Raw genomic sequence first — 18,103 nt, forward strand, 5'->3', positions numbered from 1 at the left:
GCTGCTCATCTTCTGTTTTCATAAACTCATACATAGGATCCAGTGAATTGGGAAGTAGGACGAAGGTTATCACAATTTTGACGCAAACACTTATATGGCTAATCTCTTTCTAAATGCTTATGTTTTTAATCTCAAGCCTCTTTATATGGCTGAGCTGCACTTTTTTCCTAACTTGTCTTTGTTTTATGGGGAAATATTTCATATCAGATTGCTTAAGCTCTGCGCTGTCATGTAAATACCTTCTGTCAAGTATATAATACACATTTTAAAATTTGTCTAAATATTTAGGCTCTTGAGGGGATCGCTGTATCTCTCAATAGACAGTTACAACCTAGCAAGTAAATAAAGTGAACTTTTTTTTCCAAATCTTCATTGTTTTTGCAAGAAATTGTATCTATTTGAAAGATATTTGAATGTTACAAAATTCTGGAAGATAGTTTTATTACGTACTTGAGATAAAGCTACCTCCTCTCTTTCAGCAGTGCCTGCAAATATATGTATGTGCATAAATATATATTTTTTAAAATGCTTGTATTTCTTCTAAAAACTAAAGGCCAAAATATGAACTAAATGAATTTATGTATGCAACCACATTTTAAGTTATCTTTAGAAATGCTATGAAGCACAGTTTTTGTTATTTTAGATTTGCTTCCAGTATGTGCTTCATGAATTAGTTTCTTTTATTTTAGTAATTTTCCTGCCTAGATTACATTAGTAAGATGTCTGGTGTTCTGAGTCTTTAAAATGAAAGAATTAAAAGTTTAGTGAAATTAAGTGGAGCAAAGTTCGGTAATTTTCGCTAATTTCCAGACAATAAGCTATATTTTTCCTTGTTTGTATGAGAAGGAAAATTATTAACACTAAAGTTTATAATGTAGTTTTTGATCAATAAGAGCTACAATAATTGTGATTGATATAAAACACAAGATTGCCATTATGTTAAAAACATCAGAAACTGTTCACCGATAAAAAACGATCGATCTTGCAGTTTTAACTGAGGGAAGTACATTTTGGATACTAGTCTCTATAAGTCATAATACATTGTATTTGCCTTTCTTTTTGCTTTTTGCAATAATAAAACGTATCCAGAGAAAGTAAATCTGTGATTTTAACATCTTTTGACAAGCACATTAGACTGCAGAAAGAGCATCCAAGTTGGGGCTTGGGGCATATGGCGCTACCTTCTGCTAGCATAGCTCCAGAACAAGTCACTGTGTTCACCAAGGGGTCATTTTCAGACTCTCAGGTTCCCTCCTCTGGTCTGGGGGGAAAAAAGCCCACATTTCCACTTCACATGGAAAAATCAGAATACAAACTGCAAACCTCACTACCCTGGGTACCTTCACTGTACAGAGAACACAAATGCTGCGAGATGTTTTACTATCAATCTGTTTTTTTGTCAGGGCAGTCGAGAAATGCCCTGTATTAGCCTATGTAGATATTTATAGCTACTTTTTAATTCTGAAAAGACATATAATGCTGCTTTGAAAGAATATATGTTTATATAATGATGTGGAATCATAGAAGCGAATTCAAATGTATGTACATTCAAAGTATTATATGAGTAGGTGCTTTGTGAATTAGGTAGCAACTGCTAAGCACTTTTCACATCTTCCTAGATTGTCTAATTTTATTTAGATTCAAAGACTGGTATTTATAAGAGATAATCCAAGTGTTGTGTGTCTTGGGAATTCAGCATATGGATGAGGTATGGAAGGCATTAGTTATATGAGATTTGTTGACCGGCTTTTAATTCAGATTGTCATTTTTAACACACGGCGGTGCAGATGGTGAAGTTTTGACTGTCCGTCAGAGCCTAAATACCTTAGGGACAGCTGTTGCTGATAAATCATTTTACGTGCTTTAGGTCAAGAGTCATTAAACCTGTTACAGCACCTGCTTCTACATACGCAAATCTGTTGCTTTGTCATTTCATTAAACAAGGAATAGTGGTGGTCTCTTTTGGCCATAAGTAAGCCTGGAACATATCCCATACGAAATGAAATACAGCAAGAAGGCAACTCTGGTTTCTGCAGTACAGCTGTGGGATGCTGCTTCTGTTTGGGGGCTTTGTTTCTGGAAGACTGCCTGCAATTTGGAAGGAGGGTAGAAAGACAAGTACATGTTTGGAGGCAAGAAGTAAAGGGAAGGTGTTTGCTGTCATTGACTGTAGGGTAGTTGTGAAGTTTGACATGCCCAGAAGCCAGTGGTGCCATGTGGGGCTCCCCTACACTGCATACCTCTGTTTTCATCATCTGGTGAGCCTGCAGCATGATTTCCGGGCACTGGAGCATACAACATGTCTACTTCGGTTTGGAGCTGATTGATCCACAGTACAGAACATGCTTGTGGGATCTTCCCTTGCCATAGAAGGACATAAATGATTGAAATGTTTTCTTAAGGAAGAAAAGTATAGTTTGTTTATGTACAAAAAAATTCCTGTCAAGTGGCAGCACACTGCAAGAAGTGGAGGTTTACTGAACCAAGGTTATGCCTGAACTTTGGAAACTCTAAGATGTTTATATTTGTTTAATCTATCAGGTATGTAAAGAGAGTTTAAATCATGAGAAGGAAACTTCTTTGTTTATTGCACTTCACAAGTAGGGCTGTGGCATGTAATAGAAATGGCACTTAAGGATTTTTTTTTAAGCAAACTGACAGAAGATTTTATCCTGCACTGCCATAGATTGCTGTGGGGGAGAAAGAGAAATAGTAAAATTGATGAAGAAACGTTGCATGCTGTCATTTCAGATTATGTTATTTTGCCATGAATTTGCTGCTAATTTTTTTAAAGATACTGTAAAATTCCACTGTTGCAGAAAGTACCACAGTAGCGCTGTCGTCTGTTAATTATTTCATTCCGTGGCTAGTTTGTCAACAGTATTTTAATCAAGCCACCAGAAAAAAAGCTTTTTTGAACATTTTGTGGAGAAAAAAGAATGCCCCCCTGACGTTTCAACCTTGTCAGCTGAGTTTTCCCATTCTGACACTAGGCATTATTTTTGCAAAGGTTGGAATTTTAACTCTTCAGTGAACCAGATATCATTTTTATTGGGATATTAATTCTGGTAGGTGCTAATCTCATCAAGATTTGCAGACATTTTCCTTCATAGGCCATTCTGATTTGTAGCTTTTTCTTTTCACAGCAGTATTAAATACCAAACCTCTCTGATATGGAAGTTCATTAGAGATATGTCTTTGATGGCAGCCCTTTCAGGGCTTCAGTTTCAAATACCTTGATGTAAAGCTTAAGAAGCCATTGTGTTGTAAGCCCTCCTTGATGTGTCTTATTTAGATCTGCATAGTAAATCAAGGAAAGTAAATAACAAGGCAGCAGATGGAAGCATGGAGATAAGGCCAGTGAACAATTGTATTTGTATTTTGTTATGATGTTGACAGGAGCTAAAATTCACTAATCTAGTTCAACTGATCTGCATTTCAAAGAAATCTCATTTAGCAGCAACTTGAAGGTTTGGAGGATAAAGTTCTTTTATTGCAGCTTTTATTGCATTCTTTGCTAATTTATCTGGTCAAGATTTAGCCTTGCTTACTTAAAGCAGCAAGCATGTTACAAGGAGTCTTAAATACTACGAAAGCATTAATGTCTAGACTATGAACTGAAGGTAATTACATATCCAGCAGTGAATAGGCTACATTTAGGAAATACTGTTGTCCAAATGGAATTGGAAGAGAAATGCACATAAGGTATTTCTCCCCATTTTCTCTAAGTTTAAAAAAAAAAAGAGTTTTTAATTGTGTAGAAAATTAATATATAAGAAAACATAAAATTATTAAATAAAAACCTCAGAATTTATTGTATTGAGTTCCATCATACCATATTTTACTGCTCTGTTTACAAACTGATAGATCATATTATTATTTAATTTAATGATTACCTTCCTGCATCTATTAAAAAAAATATTAAAAACTGGAAAATAATAGAATGATGGACCAAAATTATTTTATATGTGCTCTAAATGATGTAGATGATGTGTATGTTAGGTACTTCACATTAGATACAGTGCAGCCATGTCATTTGGAAAAAAATGTTATTATACATTGTAAGAATCAATTATCTTTAAAATGAAAATGGATATAAAGTAAAATTCACGGTTTCCTTTTGGAAATTTAGAAAAGTTGTTCAATCTTCAGGCCAAAAAATAGACTTCAATTTAGTTTTCAGTTTGTGATATAAATAGTAACGCTAGAGTGTTTAGGGTATTGAATATAAGTGTGTCCATACCTATGTACAGATGTAATGATAATAAACCAAAGCATGTCAGGCTGGTGTACATCCACTCTAATAATGGGCCCCAGTTCTCTAAGACATGTAAATTAAACCCAGCAGCTGCTAAGTGTTAATACTGTAGTCCTTGCTGCCCTTCTGCAGCCTGTCCTTGTCACAGAGCCTACACCTGTGCCCCAAGGACTGCACTTCCATCTCATTTGCAGTGTGGGTCTTTGCACTTCTTTTTAGTGTGTCTTTGTAGGCTTGAGAGGAGTGGAGGGGGAGGCAGCTGGTGATGAGGGTGCTTGCTGGGCTGCAGTGATATCTGATAGCTTTTCACTGTGGGCTCCATAGGCTAATCAGATCATGGGGTGTTAAATGCTTCCTTAGTTGTAGGACTGGCTTAAGCCTTCTCTGGTTCTTTCTTCTCATTGCTTACCTCTAAAAATGTTTGTACAGTGTTATGTGGGTCTGGTGGACTCCATGATTTTGAAAGCAGCTTTTATTTAGCCAGTTTATTTTTAATCTAGATTAGTTTCTCAGTATGGCTGATCATATAGCTCCATGCATGCTTTCCTTGGCACAGCTCAGTGGCCAGTGCTGGGAAGGGTGAGGTGGTACTGGTCCTGCCACTGGAACAAATATTCATCAGTCTACACTCCAAGACATGCAGGCTGGACTTCCACAGCCATGCCACACCACAGTTGTGTGATCTCACCCTATCCGTGTTCCGTCTCTCACTGCTCTCTTGCTGTGGCAAGGATGTTGTGGGCAAAAGTTGTTCACTTGTTTTGCAGGACTGTTTTTAAAGGCAGCACAAGAGAGGAGTGTCTGCAGGTGGAGCTAAAGAAGGTTAGGGAAGTTAGGGCTGCTTTGGCTCCAGATTAGAGTGGTTTAAGTCATTGTGCTGCTGTATTGTCTGGAAATTTTACCTTTACCTCCAAACACTCTGTATAGGTAAAATGACATAGACAGTACAAATAGCAGTTATTCAAACTGTGATTTGCACTGCTTTGTGAGAGAAATATATACCATTCAATAAAACAATGACTATAAAATAAATCTAACTCTCCTAGAAAACTTCACTGTAAATTAACATTTATTTACATCCCAGTCTGCCAAAGTTCAAAAGTAAAATTTTGAATTTAAAGATATCCCAAGGATGTAATCCTATTTACAGCACCCAGAAACAATAGGTCCATGAGATCAAGCACAAATAGACATGTTCACATTTTTAGTTAAACTCTACCTTTTGCTGCATAACAGTGTAAATCATCCTCTCAGATAAACATATGCTCCTGTTGTCTGGCCTGCCACGGTCTCCAGTGTTTCATCACTCTTAATCTGATTTTGAAACCTCATGCCCTTGTACCTTTAGCTTCAGCATCGCTGACTCTCACTCCATCCTGCCTAAGCCCATCCCGTGTTCTGGCGTTGCCTAAGGTGACAAGGAGGGATCCTGGCTGTCACTGAATGCTCGCCTCTTGTCTTCCTGTCCCTGCTGGCTCCATGCACGTTGTGTTCCTCACAGAGCTGCATAGGGGGACAGTGTTTTCAGCAAAAGGGATAGTGGGGAGAGCAAATAAAGAAAAAGGAGAAATAGAGGGGAAAAAAATCCAAATGGAATTTTATGGAATTTCTTACGTCTTTCTCTCTGTAAAAACCTTTTACACCCCTGCCAGTAATACAAGAGTGCTGCAGCACCATAACAGTACTGGACGTTAATGAGTATTCTTCTCTCAAGTGATAGGGATCCAAACTAGTTAGCAATGAGGTAGATTAAAAACCAAACTTGAATTCCTGCTACCATCCCATTAGTGTTGGTGTTGATTGCATAACCCTGATGGCCTGAATTGTATGTGATGCTCCTTGTCTGGAATCATACTGATCTGCTCAACATTCATTTCTTCAGCTCCTGCTGCGTGTCCCTGTGCTGAATGACAGCCTGATGTTAGAAAGAGAAGGGCAGATAGAGCTGGAAGGAATATAGGGGAAAGGAGGTGGCACTTCTCCCACTGGTGATGACTGGAGTAAAATATTCCCAGACATATTTGCCACAAGAAGTACTGTATACATTTCCTACTCTCTATTGAACCTTCCTAAGCTTGGATTTTAGTTTAACAACAATTTGCCAAGTATTATATGTGTTTGTCCCAAATCCAGAGTTATATCTTGGTGGGTGGATTGCCTGGTAGAGCTAGTCAGCCTGTGTCTTCTCTCATGCCTCTTGTATATATCAATTCCTTTGGGGTGGTGGACAGGTAGCCATGCAAGGAATTATTTAGACATAAGTCTTTCTTTTGTTTTCATGCCATTCTATCCTTTTGCAATTCAGTTTAAGGTTGTATTTCTGGTCACTATATTTGAAATAAGTATTGACTAAATATGCAAGAGAAGTGAGGACTATTTCCCTAAATCCAGATCCTGAAGATTTGAAAAATTTGGTATGCAACTGATGAGAGGAATAGATTTTAAAATATTGCAAATTTTAGCATGTCTTTTCAGGTCCTGTAGGAGATCTCTGTAAAAACATATGGAAGATTTTTGATTATCTTCATGGCACTGATCCATAGTAGAAAGTCCTTTTTACCTGTAGATACCTCATTTGTCCTACCTTCTCTCTCTCTCTTTTTTTTCTTTCTTTGTTTTTTTTTTCTTATGTAGGAGAAGGGAAATACTGCCAGCTCAATTTTTTCTGAAGCATTTTTTTTTATCACAGCATAATTAGGTTTCTTAAATTGCAGACAAATCAAACAGCTTCATTCAGTTTAATAGCACAACATTTGGAGAAGTTTGGAGTATAACACCTTTATTGCTTTAATTATTTACATCATGGTTCATCTCTTGTTTACTCATTGTCTTATTTCCACATTAGGACAATATTACCACAGATCAGCTAGGAGGGACTTCAGTACAGATATATTTATATCTTTTGCCACTGTTTTAATGCATCTTTCTTAACAATATTTTTTGGCATTTATTAGCAAAGCAGTAATTATTTTTGTGAGTTTACGTTTTTTGAGATAAGATTTCTGGATAAAGGCTTTTAGATAAACATTGTTCTAAAGACACAGAGTTGTAATACTGCATTAGGCAGTCTATACAATTAGAAATGAGAGTAAATATTGTTCAGTCTTATACCAAACCAAAATCAAAACTCCAATTCAGTCCTTGATTTTATATACTATGATATCAGGCCACATTCTACTCTAGTTTTTTTACTTAGTTACACCAAATAGGCTATAGATATTGAAAGTAAAATTAATTGGATGCTTATCTACAAAAATGGAATTCTGTATCATATTAATCCCGAAAGAATTAAGTAACTTCCTTGTATAGTCCTCAAATGCTTCTTTCTCTAATGCATTTTTCTTCAGCAAACTCTAAGAATACGTGACAGTTGAGACATAAAGTATTTTATCAGCTCTTATTTCGGACGGCTTTGTAATGCAACTGTATATTTATGAATTGCCAAAAAAGTCCTGTAACTGTTAGGCTAATAAGATCATGTTATGATTTATTTTACTTTGTGTCTTAGGTAATTTATGGGAATGGTGTGAGCTTGCACACAAGTGTAGCTTCTAATATCCCAAATTTATATGTGTGTACTCTGAAATACATTTGTGTCTTTAAAATCACAGATTACTTGTATCACTGTGCTGTTTCAGAAATAAAAAAAAAACAAAACCAAACCATAATCTAAGAAATTCTTAATGTAAAGACTTCCTAATGTATCTTTGATATAAGTGGATTTCTACCAGGTATAATTGAATTAAGGAATATATGGAATAAATTTTTAAAGCAGGCATGAATGTTTATTTAACCTTCAAGTGAAATTATATAATAAATGATTGAAAAGAAAGCACTCTTAGTTTATACAATTTTTTGGGGTTGCTGTTGATTTCTAATGCATGCAAGCGATATAATTGCATATCAACTTTTCCCCCTTTATGTGCACTTTGAGAGTCAAGGTGATATTCATTGGAAGATTTTGTAAACTTGTTGATGGCAACTTGAAGCCACATGTGGAAAGAGTAAAAATCAATGCTTTTATTTGACAACCAGAAGGTAGCCACGTGTTCTCATGTGTTTTTTTCTTGTTGTTTAAGTAGTGGTGATGATAAATCTGAATTGTTATTGCTACTATCAAATTGTTTTTGAGAGGTTCATCCTGCAATAATATTTTACCTTCTGTAAGGAAGGAACCCACATCTCTAGATTTTGCCATTTTTCAAGAAGCTTGTCTTTGCTCATATATCGTGCTAAAACATTTGGTTCTTGTTTGGTACAGTTGCTGTAATTTATAGTCAGTATCAAAATGATGTGAAGGATATCAAACAGACCTTGAATACCTTTTGGGCTGTCTGGTTATATTCCTATGTTTGGCGTTCTAAACAGGAAAGCTGGACAAGAAATAGAAGGGAGAGGTAGCCTAGAATATTGCAATAGGTCAGTGGCATATGTGTCTTTGATCATTAGCATGCTGTATGGTGAATATCCTTTCATCCTCAGTGAAGCCATTTAAGCTGCAGAAGCAAATAGAACAGTGAACATTGTAGCAGGCTCTTCTTTTTCAGACGGGGGAATAGATTGAACAGCAAACATACTTTGATCCAATATTTCAAACTGACCAAAAAAAGTGTCAGTTATACAAATTCCTCACTGTAGGGTCTAAAAAGAGTGTTAATGAATAGGCATGTATGTAGATATATTGGAAAAATACTGGTTTTTTGGATGATATTTGGGGGTATTAATTCATGCATCTTGCAAAAGGAATTTTGGTTGAATACTGATGTCTGAACAGAGTTATTTCTGTCCTGCTGTTTTTTTGTGCTAGTACAGGCTGCCTCTTCATATAATGTGCCAGTGCACAGCTCCACATATAGGGATACAGACACAAAGATCTGTATCTAGTAAGATAGCAGAAAGGACTGGTTATATTCCTTTGGTACACCTGGTAGGTATGGATAGAATTAATTAACATAGTTTTTGCTCAAAAATGTGACATGCCCCAATCCATGACAGTAAAAAGTGTTTGTTCCTGATGACAGTCATTTACTTTCTGCTGGTTCAGAAGGCTTCCCTGAAGGAATTTTAATTGATCTGCACTTACCCAAAATAAATCAGAAACACTGCTGTATCCTAGAGATTAAAGCAAAAGAGAAGATATTGGAATACAGAGTATATGATTTTTAAGGTTTACTTTGAGATGAAACTTGGGAAATGGAGATGCTGACCTGCATTTATATAAGTGTTGAACTGAGTGGGAACATATGGATGAAGTTAGACTCAAACCCATGAGACCAGTGAACAACTTGAGAAGCAGAACCTTGCTTTGTAGCCCTCTGCCCTGGGTGCTTGGGGGCTGTGGACTGGGGAGAGGAAGGCTACTGCTGCTTTACAGTAAGACTTTGCTACCTCATTTGATTTGATTTTTTGTTCATGGGTGATGGTGTTTTGTAAAAATCAATCAAATTTATTAAGCATATAGTAAAGTACAGAGAACCATGGGATTTCTCTTTGGTATTCAAAAGGATCTAGCCTGTACTTCAAATGCAGCTAAGACTAGACTCCCTGTGTACCTAATGCAGTAATTCTCATTACTTTGAGTGGTAAATAGATCAGTATAAAATGGATAAAAAATTTGTTGAATTAGCACTAACATAAATGAATATACAAGGAGATATGACTGCTCATGCTGGTTCAGACCAATGGCTCCCTTAGGCTGTCATCTATCACCAGTGGTGGCTGTCTTCTGAAGATACCTCCATCTTCCTCTTGACTTACAACACCTCCTTGCACAAACAGCATCCCTGGGAAGAGGTTCATAGTTCTGTCACACAATTTGTGGAGAAGAAACTCCTATTTTTCTTTTGAAATTGGCTTTGCTAATTAGTTCTGTTGTTTTGTGTTCTGTGCTGGTCAAGAGAGTAGGGCATGCTTTTCAAGATAGGGATTAATACAGTGGCAAATGACATGTTACACTTTGTCCTTTATTACTTTCTAAATAATTTTTAGCAGTTAATTTATAGATTTGACTCTCATGGAGAGGTGAGTTTTAAGTTTTCATGGAGAAATTTTAATGAGACCTATGTACTGTACTGTAAATGCCAGGTCTCACTTTCTTAGCAGTAAGATACAGTGCAATAGAGACTTCTTTTGTTTAACAGAAGATTCACATTAGAATTTTTATCAATACTGACTAGGCAGGATGGTTTATAGTGAATCTGTGCTCAACAAATTTTGTTTTCCTGCTTGATCTCAGCCATAATTATTCACAGTGTGTTTGTGGTACAAAATAAATAATTATGTGAAACCATCTTTTAACATGTATACTTGCTTTTTCAAAGAAATACAGTCTTGTTATTATGAATCTCAGAAGTGAAGTAAGTGACTGGTCTAGGAGCAGTGGCTACTCCACATGTTCCATACAAAGAAAGAAGGATGTGAAATGTGTGGGACTTTTTCTTTGGTGTGCAATACATATGTGTAAGGATGACACTGAGGTGTGTTTTAAAAAGGTGGTTGTAATACCTTGCAATAAAATACAACGTGGATGCTTGCACTTAACTGTGTTCCTTTCCTTTTTACCCTTAGATAATTTCAAGTAAAAGTTAAGGACCTTTTGTCCTTATCTGCCACAGATGTGACAGACACTTTTGGAAGGAGGACCAGTTTGAGCGAAAAGGAAAAGACCTTCCCACAGCACAGCAAAGTGACAGAGTGACTCTGAAGAAATGTAAGTGATTTATAACTGAACTGTGGCTATGTTTCTACTGTGGATTTATATGCCCTGTGGGAGGAATACAGTACCCTATCACTGAAATGTATTGCTTATAGATGTAAAATACGGTTTAGGAAAAAAAATTGTGGACCATGCAGAAATACATACCCTTTTGATGTTAGTGGGATGGTAAGCTATGCTACAGTTACTTTTTCTAAATGGCAATTGTTAATGGGAATGAAGTGCTGTAAGAATCAAAAACCTGTTTTTCTACCATTTTCTACTCATCTAGATATTGGTTAATTTAAACTAAGCAGCTGTATCTCAGTCATTCTAGATTCTGCTTACCTTCAGGAGACAAGCAAGCATCTCCAGAGGCCAGTCTACCTCATTCTCAAAGCAGTGCCTAAGGAATGTGGTATTTCTCACTGAGTAGCTTGTGCTGACTGCTTAGCTTTAGCCTAAATGTTCAATGAACACTTTAACCTGGAACATCTGTGTAAGATGCAGTGCCAGCTTCTTTTCTCCTCCCCGTATTGTCATTATCCCTCACTCAGCACATGTAGCTGTTTGTAAATTTGGAGAATGGATCAGCCTGAAAATAGCCAATTATTTGTTTGGTTTTGTTTTCATTTGGGTTTATCCCGGCCTTCTCCCATATGGCAGTCCAAGGGCTGTCACTGGTACAAAGGGTGATGTGAGTGGGAATTAGCAGCCAAAAGTGTGCGGGAGCACATGATGGCAGCTGTGCTAGTTTCTACTGCTTAAATTCCTTGGTGAGCAATAGTCTCAGACCTTATATATATTTTTAGTGCTTTGCCATTTATAAGAGTTAAAAAATATCTGAGGCCCTTACTTATTATCTAATTGAGAACTACTGTTTTGTTGTGCGTTTCATACTGTGATAGTGCCATCTTTTGTGTCTCTTGTGAGACAAAAATTAAAATTCAGGTCTCCAAAATGAGTAAATAGTCATAAGTGGCTAGCAAGTAAGCAGGTGTCATGTCGTGATTTATAGTGCAGCCATGATACTGTATAATCTGTATATACATATATAATTTCTGAATTCTGAAGATGCTAGCCTAATTTTGTATAGTGCCAAACATGAAGTGTGGGTTGGGTGATATCAAATGGTTAGTGGTTGAGCTAATTTAGGCACAAGATCCTTGTCTCCTGAACAGTGAAATACTAAGTAACATTTCATTCTCACAGTAAATACCGGATGGGAGGGTGTAAAGAAGACAGAGCTAGACTTCTCTCATTGACACCTGGTGACAGGATGACAGGCAGTGGGTACAAGCTGCATACAGATTATTAATTTAAGTTTCAATTGAAACAGTATAAAAAACTTCCTTATCTTGAGGATGATCAAACACTGGAGAGGCTTGTCCAAAGAGGTTGTAGAATCCCCATCCATGGAGATATTCAAAACCCAAAAGGACAAGGAGCCTGCTGCATCTGACCCTGCTTGATCAGGGGTTTAGATTCAATGACCTTCTGAGGTCCCTTCTAATCTCAGCTAGTCTATGGTTTTGGGGATATTTACAGGTAAGCAAAATCAGAAATATTCTGCTATTTTATTTTATGACAATAATTTTTGTTTGAAATTTTTCTATTTTGAAGTATTTAGTTATTCAGTTTAGTATTTTACTTAAGTTTTGGCAAAAATGAGACATGGCAGAATTTGCAAGCTTTCTAAAATGTGTTAAATTATATTTAAAGACTTGTGATTGTAACTATGAAAATCACATTGAAGTCTGTGAAATTATCTTTCAGCTTTGAATTAGCACCAGGTTTCACGTGATGTGAACAGTCACATTATGAGGATTTTAGATGTTTAAAAATAGTGTCTTTTTCCCTTGATCCATGGCAAGAAAGATGCAATTTTAGTATCATTTTGTGCTTAGGAAACAAAAAAGAAAAAGACATAATTAGGAAACTAGGAACAAACTCTTGCAGGTGAGCTCCATTAATCCACAATACAAATAGCTGTGTGCCTGAAGTTTTTTGAGATCCATGAGACCTATAAAGTGACCTAAGAATTTCACTATAAGTTCTGTTTTCAGTTACTTGCAAATGGTCATTCTGGGACAGTCCATAGTTAAAGAGGATGCCAATATAAACATAAAATCTGGCCAAATGGACGGTGTGACTTCACAACATAGCCTTCTATCTTCTGTAAATGTGTGATTGAGGGGCTTCCTTGTGTTTTGAAATACTTAGAAGCAACGGACTCTCTCTTCAAATGTCAACTTTCTTGAATTTTAACTTTGATTAATTTTTCAGACATTTTCCGCCCACAGTTTTGCTACAGACTGAGTGGTTTTGCCAAAGTTTCTAAGAGATGTGTGTATCATTCCTGAAAATGGAAAAAAAAGTCTAAAAAAGGTCTACGACCTCTTCTTTGCCTTTGAGCCAGGACTTGGAATTTGAAAGGGAAGCTTTAATGGGTTATAAGATGTCTTTTGCCATGCCTTTGAATGACTGTCCTTATTGCACTGAATTATAAGCTTTTGAAAATTGCTGCTTACTCATATTCAGAAGAGCATATTACTTTGTCAGCATATTCTGAAAATATTCCCTGTATATTCTTAATCTCCTAGAAATGACTGAGTCTGTCCTGGCTTGGAGATCAAACGCTGTATGACATTTCAAATTTACAGATCCCCTGCTATTTTCACAAAAGGGTCTTGTTTTTTTTAATTTATCTGGGACAGTGTATTTTGATTCTTACATTTGTTGGTAATTCTGGTTTTCTGCATTTTATGCTTACTTTTCCCAAATGCTATTTGAGAAGGGTGTCAAGAATGGGATTAATTTCCCATGGTGTTAGCCATCTAGAACTGTAGGTGGTATAAATCTGAGTTGGTCACCATGGGCTTCTTTAGTCAGTGAAGAGAGATGGAGACTTCCAGGGGAGGATTCCCATTGCCTCTTTTTATTTCTGTCTTTGAATGAGACAATTCCTGCTTCAGAGATGCCTGTTTCTTGTCACTTGCAATAAAAGCAGCCTAAGGTGACTGGCACAAATTTAGACTTTTCTGTTAAACATTAAGACAGATAAATTCCATCTCATGTGGCATAATTTAAGACTTAAGAGGCAGAAATGTTGTCACTGACATTCACAAAAACAGCCTGCTTTCACACTAGTAAACAAAATTATTTTAAAAATATTTCTTTATGGTTATGCTGATATGTACAAGTTTATTAAAAGGACATTTTCCATATCTCTTCCATATTGTATACAACCATTAAAACAATACACTTTGCATACCATTTTGATATTAACTATGAAGTATCAGTAGATTTTGGGGTTTTTCTTATATTTGGGTTCTAGATTAAGAAATGCAAATGGTTTAACTCCATGTCATTACTTGATTTTTAGTAAGGTAGTAAAAGGGACGTATCATGAAATTCTGGCATTGTTACCTTTTAGCTTGCAGCAGAAGATTGCAAAAATCTGATACTATTATAACAGACAAAAATGCACTTTTAGTTAATTAAGGAGCAAGAATTTAGGTGGCTTTGCAATTTGAAATAATTTGCTCTACTATCAACTAATATTAATAATGTGTTCTATTAAATGAGATTGTGATGAAATGCTGTTTTCTATTTGTATTGAAGTATTTTAGATTTCCTTAGTAATTTAAATTGTCTGTACTTGAGTAATGGCAACTACATTGGCTAATCCAGGATAATAACACCTTCTTCAGTCCCACTTTTCTTGGGTAAGGGCTGTAAGTGGGGAACACTTTCTTGCCCTGGAATAGTTGAATATGTCTCAAAGGCATTAGAAGTAATGTATGCTGGCTCTATTTGCTTTTTAGCTAAAATGTAGGCATATGACATAGAAATTATAGTGTAATTTATTATCAGACATCTTTTTATGTCTAATTGCCATGTATTTGAATTACTACCTGGAAGGGCTAGACTTACCTAGACTTATTTCATACATGTTTAAACATCACTGTGATGAGACTATGAGCAACAGTTGAATATGCTTCAAAGATATATTCTCAGTTATACTTGTCCTGTTGTTCAGAAATGCACAGGACTGCTCGTGGTAAGCTCTGTTTCTCTACTTCCACTCATGGTTGACTGATTAACCCTGATTGGGGGATATAAAATTTTTTGGTTATAATTTTGCTTTGAGTATTACATATTGTATTTCAGGTGTATCTTTCATTTTGTTTCCTTCCTTCCGCTGTTATTTAAAGTGTTACACTTAGTTCAGTATTCCATAGTAGCAGCTTGCATGTGTTATGGCATAAAACTACAGCAGATACTGATTCCTGGAATCTACATTTGGCTGAGGAAGAAATTTGTTTTTTTAAGAGAGTGCTGTGACCTAAAGAAAGTGCTTAAAGAATGGAGACAACTTCATGTTAGTAATTTGTAGCTATTTGTCTACTCCTTCTAATATTTGTGCAAAATAACATTCACCAGTGTTTGTATAGTAATATGACTAAGTTATGTGTTCTAAATAAGAGCAAAATATTTCCCCTAGAAACACTGTTACATCAGTACTTGCTGGCCAAGATTCTCTCTGGTAAATACACAAAGCTTCACCAAAGCTGGCAAGCTGTCTCTTTTTGTAGTTGAAACAAGTTTTATAGCTTTATTCTTTTTCAAGCCTATAAGATTGTCTGACTTTATTTGGGTTAGTTTTGTATTATTCCCATCCTTCTGCTATATCAAGAGTGTTTAGTTTTGAATGGAATTTTTTGCTTTATCACAAAAAAAAAAACCCAAACGACCCTGGTTCTGAGAAAATGAAAAGGACCAAGGTGCCACTCAGTAGCGGATGTTTGAGTACTGAAGAACTGTGCCTATTTTTATTGAACTATAAATTTTATGACACTTTGTCCTGACCCTGTTTGAGGGTTAAACTGAGGAGATCCAACAGGCTGAGAATATCTGGGTTCAGTGTATGAATCTGAGTATAGAAACCTGAGGAGTATCTGTTCAAGAAACAGATTAATGACTGCATCAAAGTTAACAGAACAAGTGTTTTCCACAGCATAGGCATCTGAGTCAGCAGGGGCTTTTTAATAACAGAAAATTTCACATTGATTTCATCCCATTCCATGTAGAAAGTGAATCAAGTTCCTATCACACTGTTATTCTGACTCAAAATTTAAAAGCAACCTGAACTTTCAAATAGGGAAAAGGGAAAGATGTTTTGACTGTTGTAGGCATTTTTAGAAAGTAAAAATATATGTTGATGTTCTAAAACTACTTCTGTGCTATGCATCTTGTCTCAAGCTGCAGACAAACAAGAAAGGAAAGGAAAGTTTTTGCCAGCATATCATCATTTCCTCAACCTATGTAAGGTCTCTTTTCTCTAGAAGATTTTGGATTAGATTCCTGAATTGGTTGAGAGCATCAGTTAACTGGACCTTATGCCATTCTGACTGTCAATTTCATTCAGTTTCTACTTTGTGAGAGGTAGAATTGTATTACTTCGATTTGAGAGATCTTTCCTGTGTATAAGTGAGTGAAAGCTGGGTGATAGGCTAAACAAGGATGCCAGCTGAGCAGATGCCTTTTGCTGCAATGACGTTTTTATAGAATCTAGTGTCCTGCATGCAGTTACAGTTCCCTGGCATTGAGCTTTAAGGAACTGGAAATGGTGTGAAACATACATTTTTAATGGAAGAGAATATTCATGCAAGATCAGTAATTGTTTATAAAGAATTGCTCTCTATTGGCAAACAGCTGCATTGTTACGCTTCAGAGGTAGAAGCACTTGGATGGTAATGAAGGGATTCTTGTACACAGCTAACAAAGCATGGTGAGATCCTTTGGGGCATGAGTCCTAACATGTAATAATATTAATAATGCACTGCATTTCATCTGAGGATTTCAAAGAACTTTATAGGAAACATCAATGAATTAAGTATCACCTTAACCCCCTGTGGAGCACTGCTAAGACTTGGGTGGGTTGAATGCAGAAATACCATCTCATTTTTATGGTAAATTGGTTACTGTACCTTTGCTGCACACAGGTAGTTCAGGAAGTGTCAGTATTTTCCACATGGAGATCATAATGCATAGAGAAATAGACTGACTTGATCTGGGCAAACAGTAACTCCAGCATAAGCATTCCAGCACCAAAATCATCCCAAACAGCCTGGTTGCTTGCAACGATAGTTGGCTCAGACTGCTAGATGTCTGCTGTTGTACAGCTTGAAGCTCTATGTAAAATTACAGAAGATAACACTGTGCAAGCAGTGCAGCTGGAACTTGGCCATTTAGTGTAACAATTTCATGAATTCTGATATGCTGATGCATGTACATGTCAGAAAAGCAGCATATTTTTATGTGTTAAAACCATTGGTAGGAGATACATTAGACAAAAACAACTTTTCAAGGGCAAGACACAAACACTGTAGTTGAAAAGTATAAGAGCAGAAACCATCTGCTGTGTAGTATGTTTTGATGAAAACATACATGATGGAAACGAAAGCTAATTAAATAGTTACTCCACAATGCAATTTGGGGTTTTTAAAATAATCATATTAAGAAAATTGTTTTGGAGAGACAGTTGTAAAAGACACTTTGGGTTTTGCCCCTTCAGCACTGCTGCCTGTTTATGGCTGCCTTTGGTACATCTTTCCTAAGGACCATTCATTCACCTCTTGTCCCTCCTGTTGAAGGAGATACCAAAGGTATTTTAAAAGTGTTCTTTAATATTTTGCCATTGTAGACTTCATATTTTGAGTTAGTGAAATATAAAATTGCTTGTCTCCTTTATCTGTAGCCACAAATGAAAACATGTAGGTTCTCAACTGACACAGTTTTGGTGAACATCATATTTTTAAATAGAAACCAAGTACGGGTTATGCTAATTGAACCTCATTTGTAATTTAAACCGAAGCTGTTAACATTCAATAATGGAGCCATACATCAAGGAGTTTTCTGCAAAAACAGAAAAATACTAATTCTTCATCCTCAGATCTGCAAATCCAGACTGATGGGATTTCAGCCCTTCATCTTTTACTGACAGGCGGCAGCATCAGTGGAATAAAACTAAAATGTGATCCCCTTTCTCTCCACCTCCTTCCCCTAATTTTACTCTGACAGAGAAAGAATCACAGTTTTAGCTAGTATCTTAGCTCAGGGGGGAAAATGGCCTGTCATCAGGTCTT

General features: G+C 36.3%; 1 protein-coding gene across 1 annotated transcript in view; it reads left to right on the forward strand.

Annotated features, from left to right (window-relative positions):
- Positions 1-18,103, forward strand: part of FOXP2 (forkhead box P2) — a 400,669-nt gene that overhangs the window by 47,588 nt on the left and 334,978 nt on the right. The window contains exon 2 of the mRNA XM_033057875.2: positions 10,826-10,967. The gene's annotated coding sequence lies outside the window, so the exon portion shown is untranslated. The remainder of the gene's footprint in view (positions 1-10,825; positions 10,968-18,103) is intronic.

Source organism: Catharus ustulatus, chromosome 4, assembly GCF_009819885.2.
Source record: "Catharus ustulatus isolate bCatUst1 chromosome 4, bCatUst1.pri.v2, whole genome shotgun sequence".
Taxonomy (NCBI): Eukaryota; Metazoa; Chordata; class Aves; order Passeriformes; family Turdidae; genus Catharus; species Catharus ustulatus.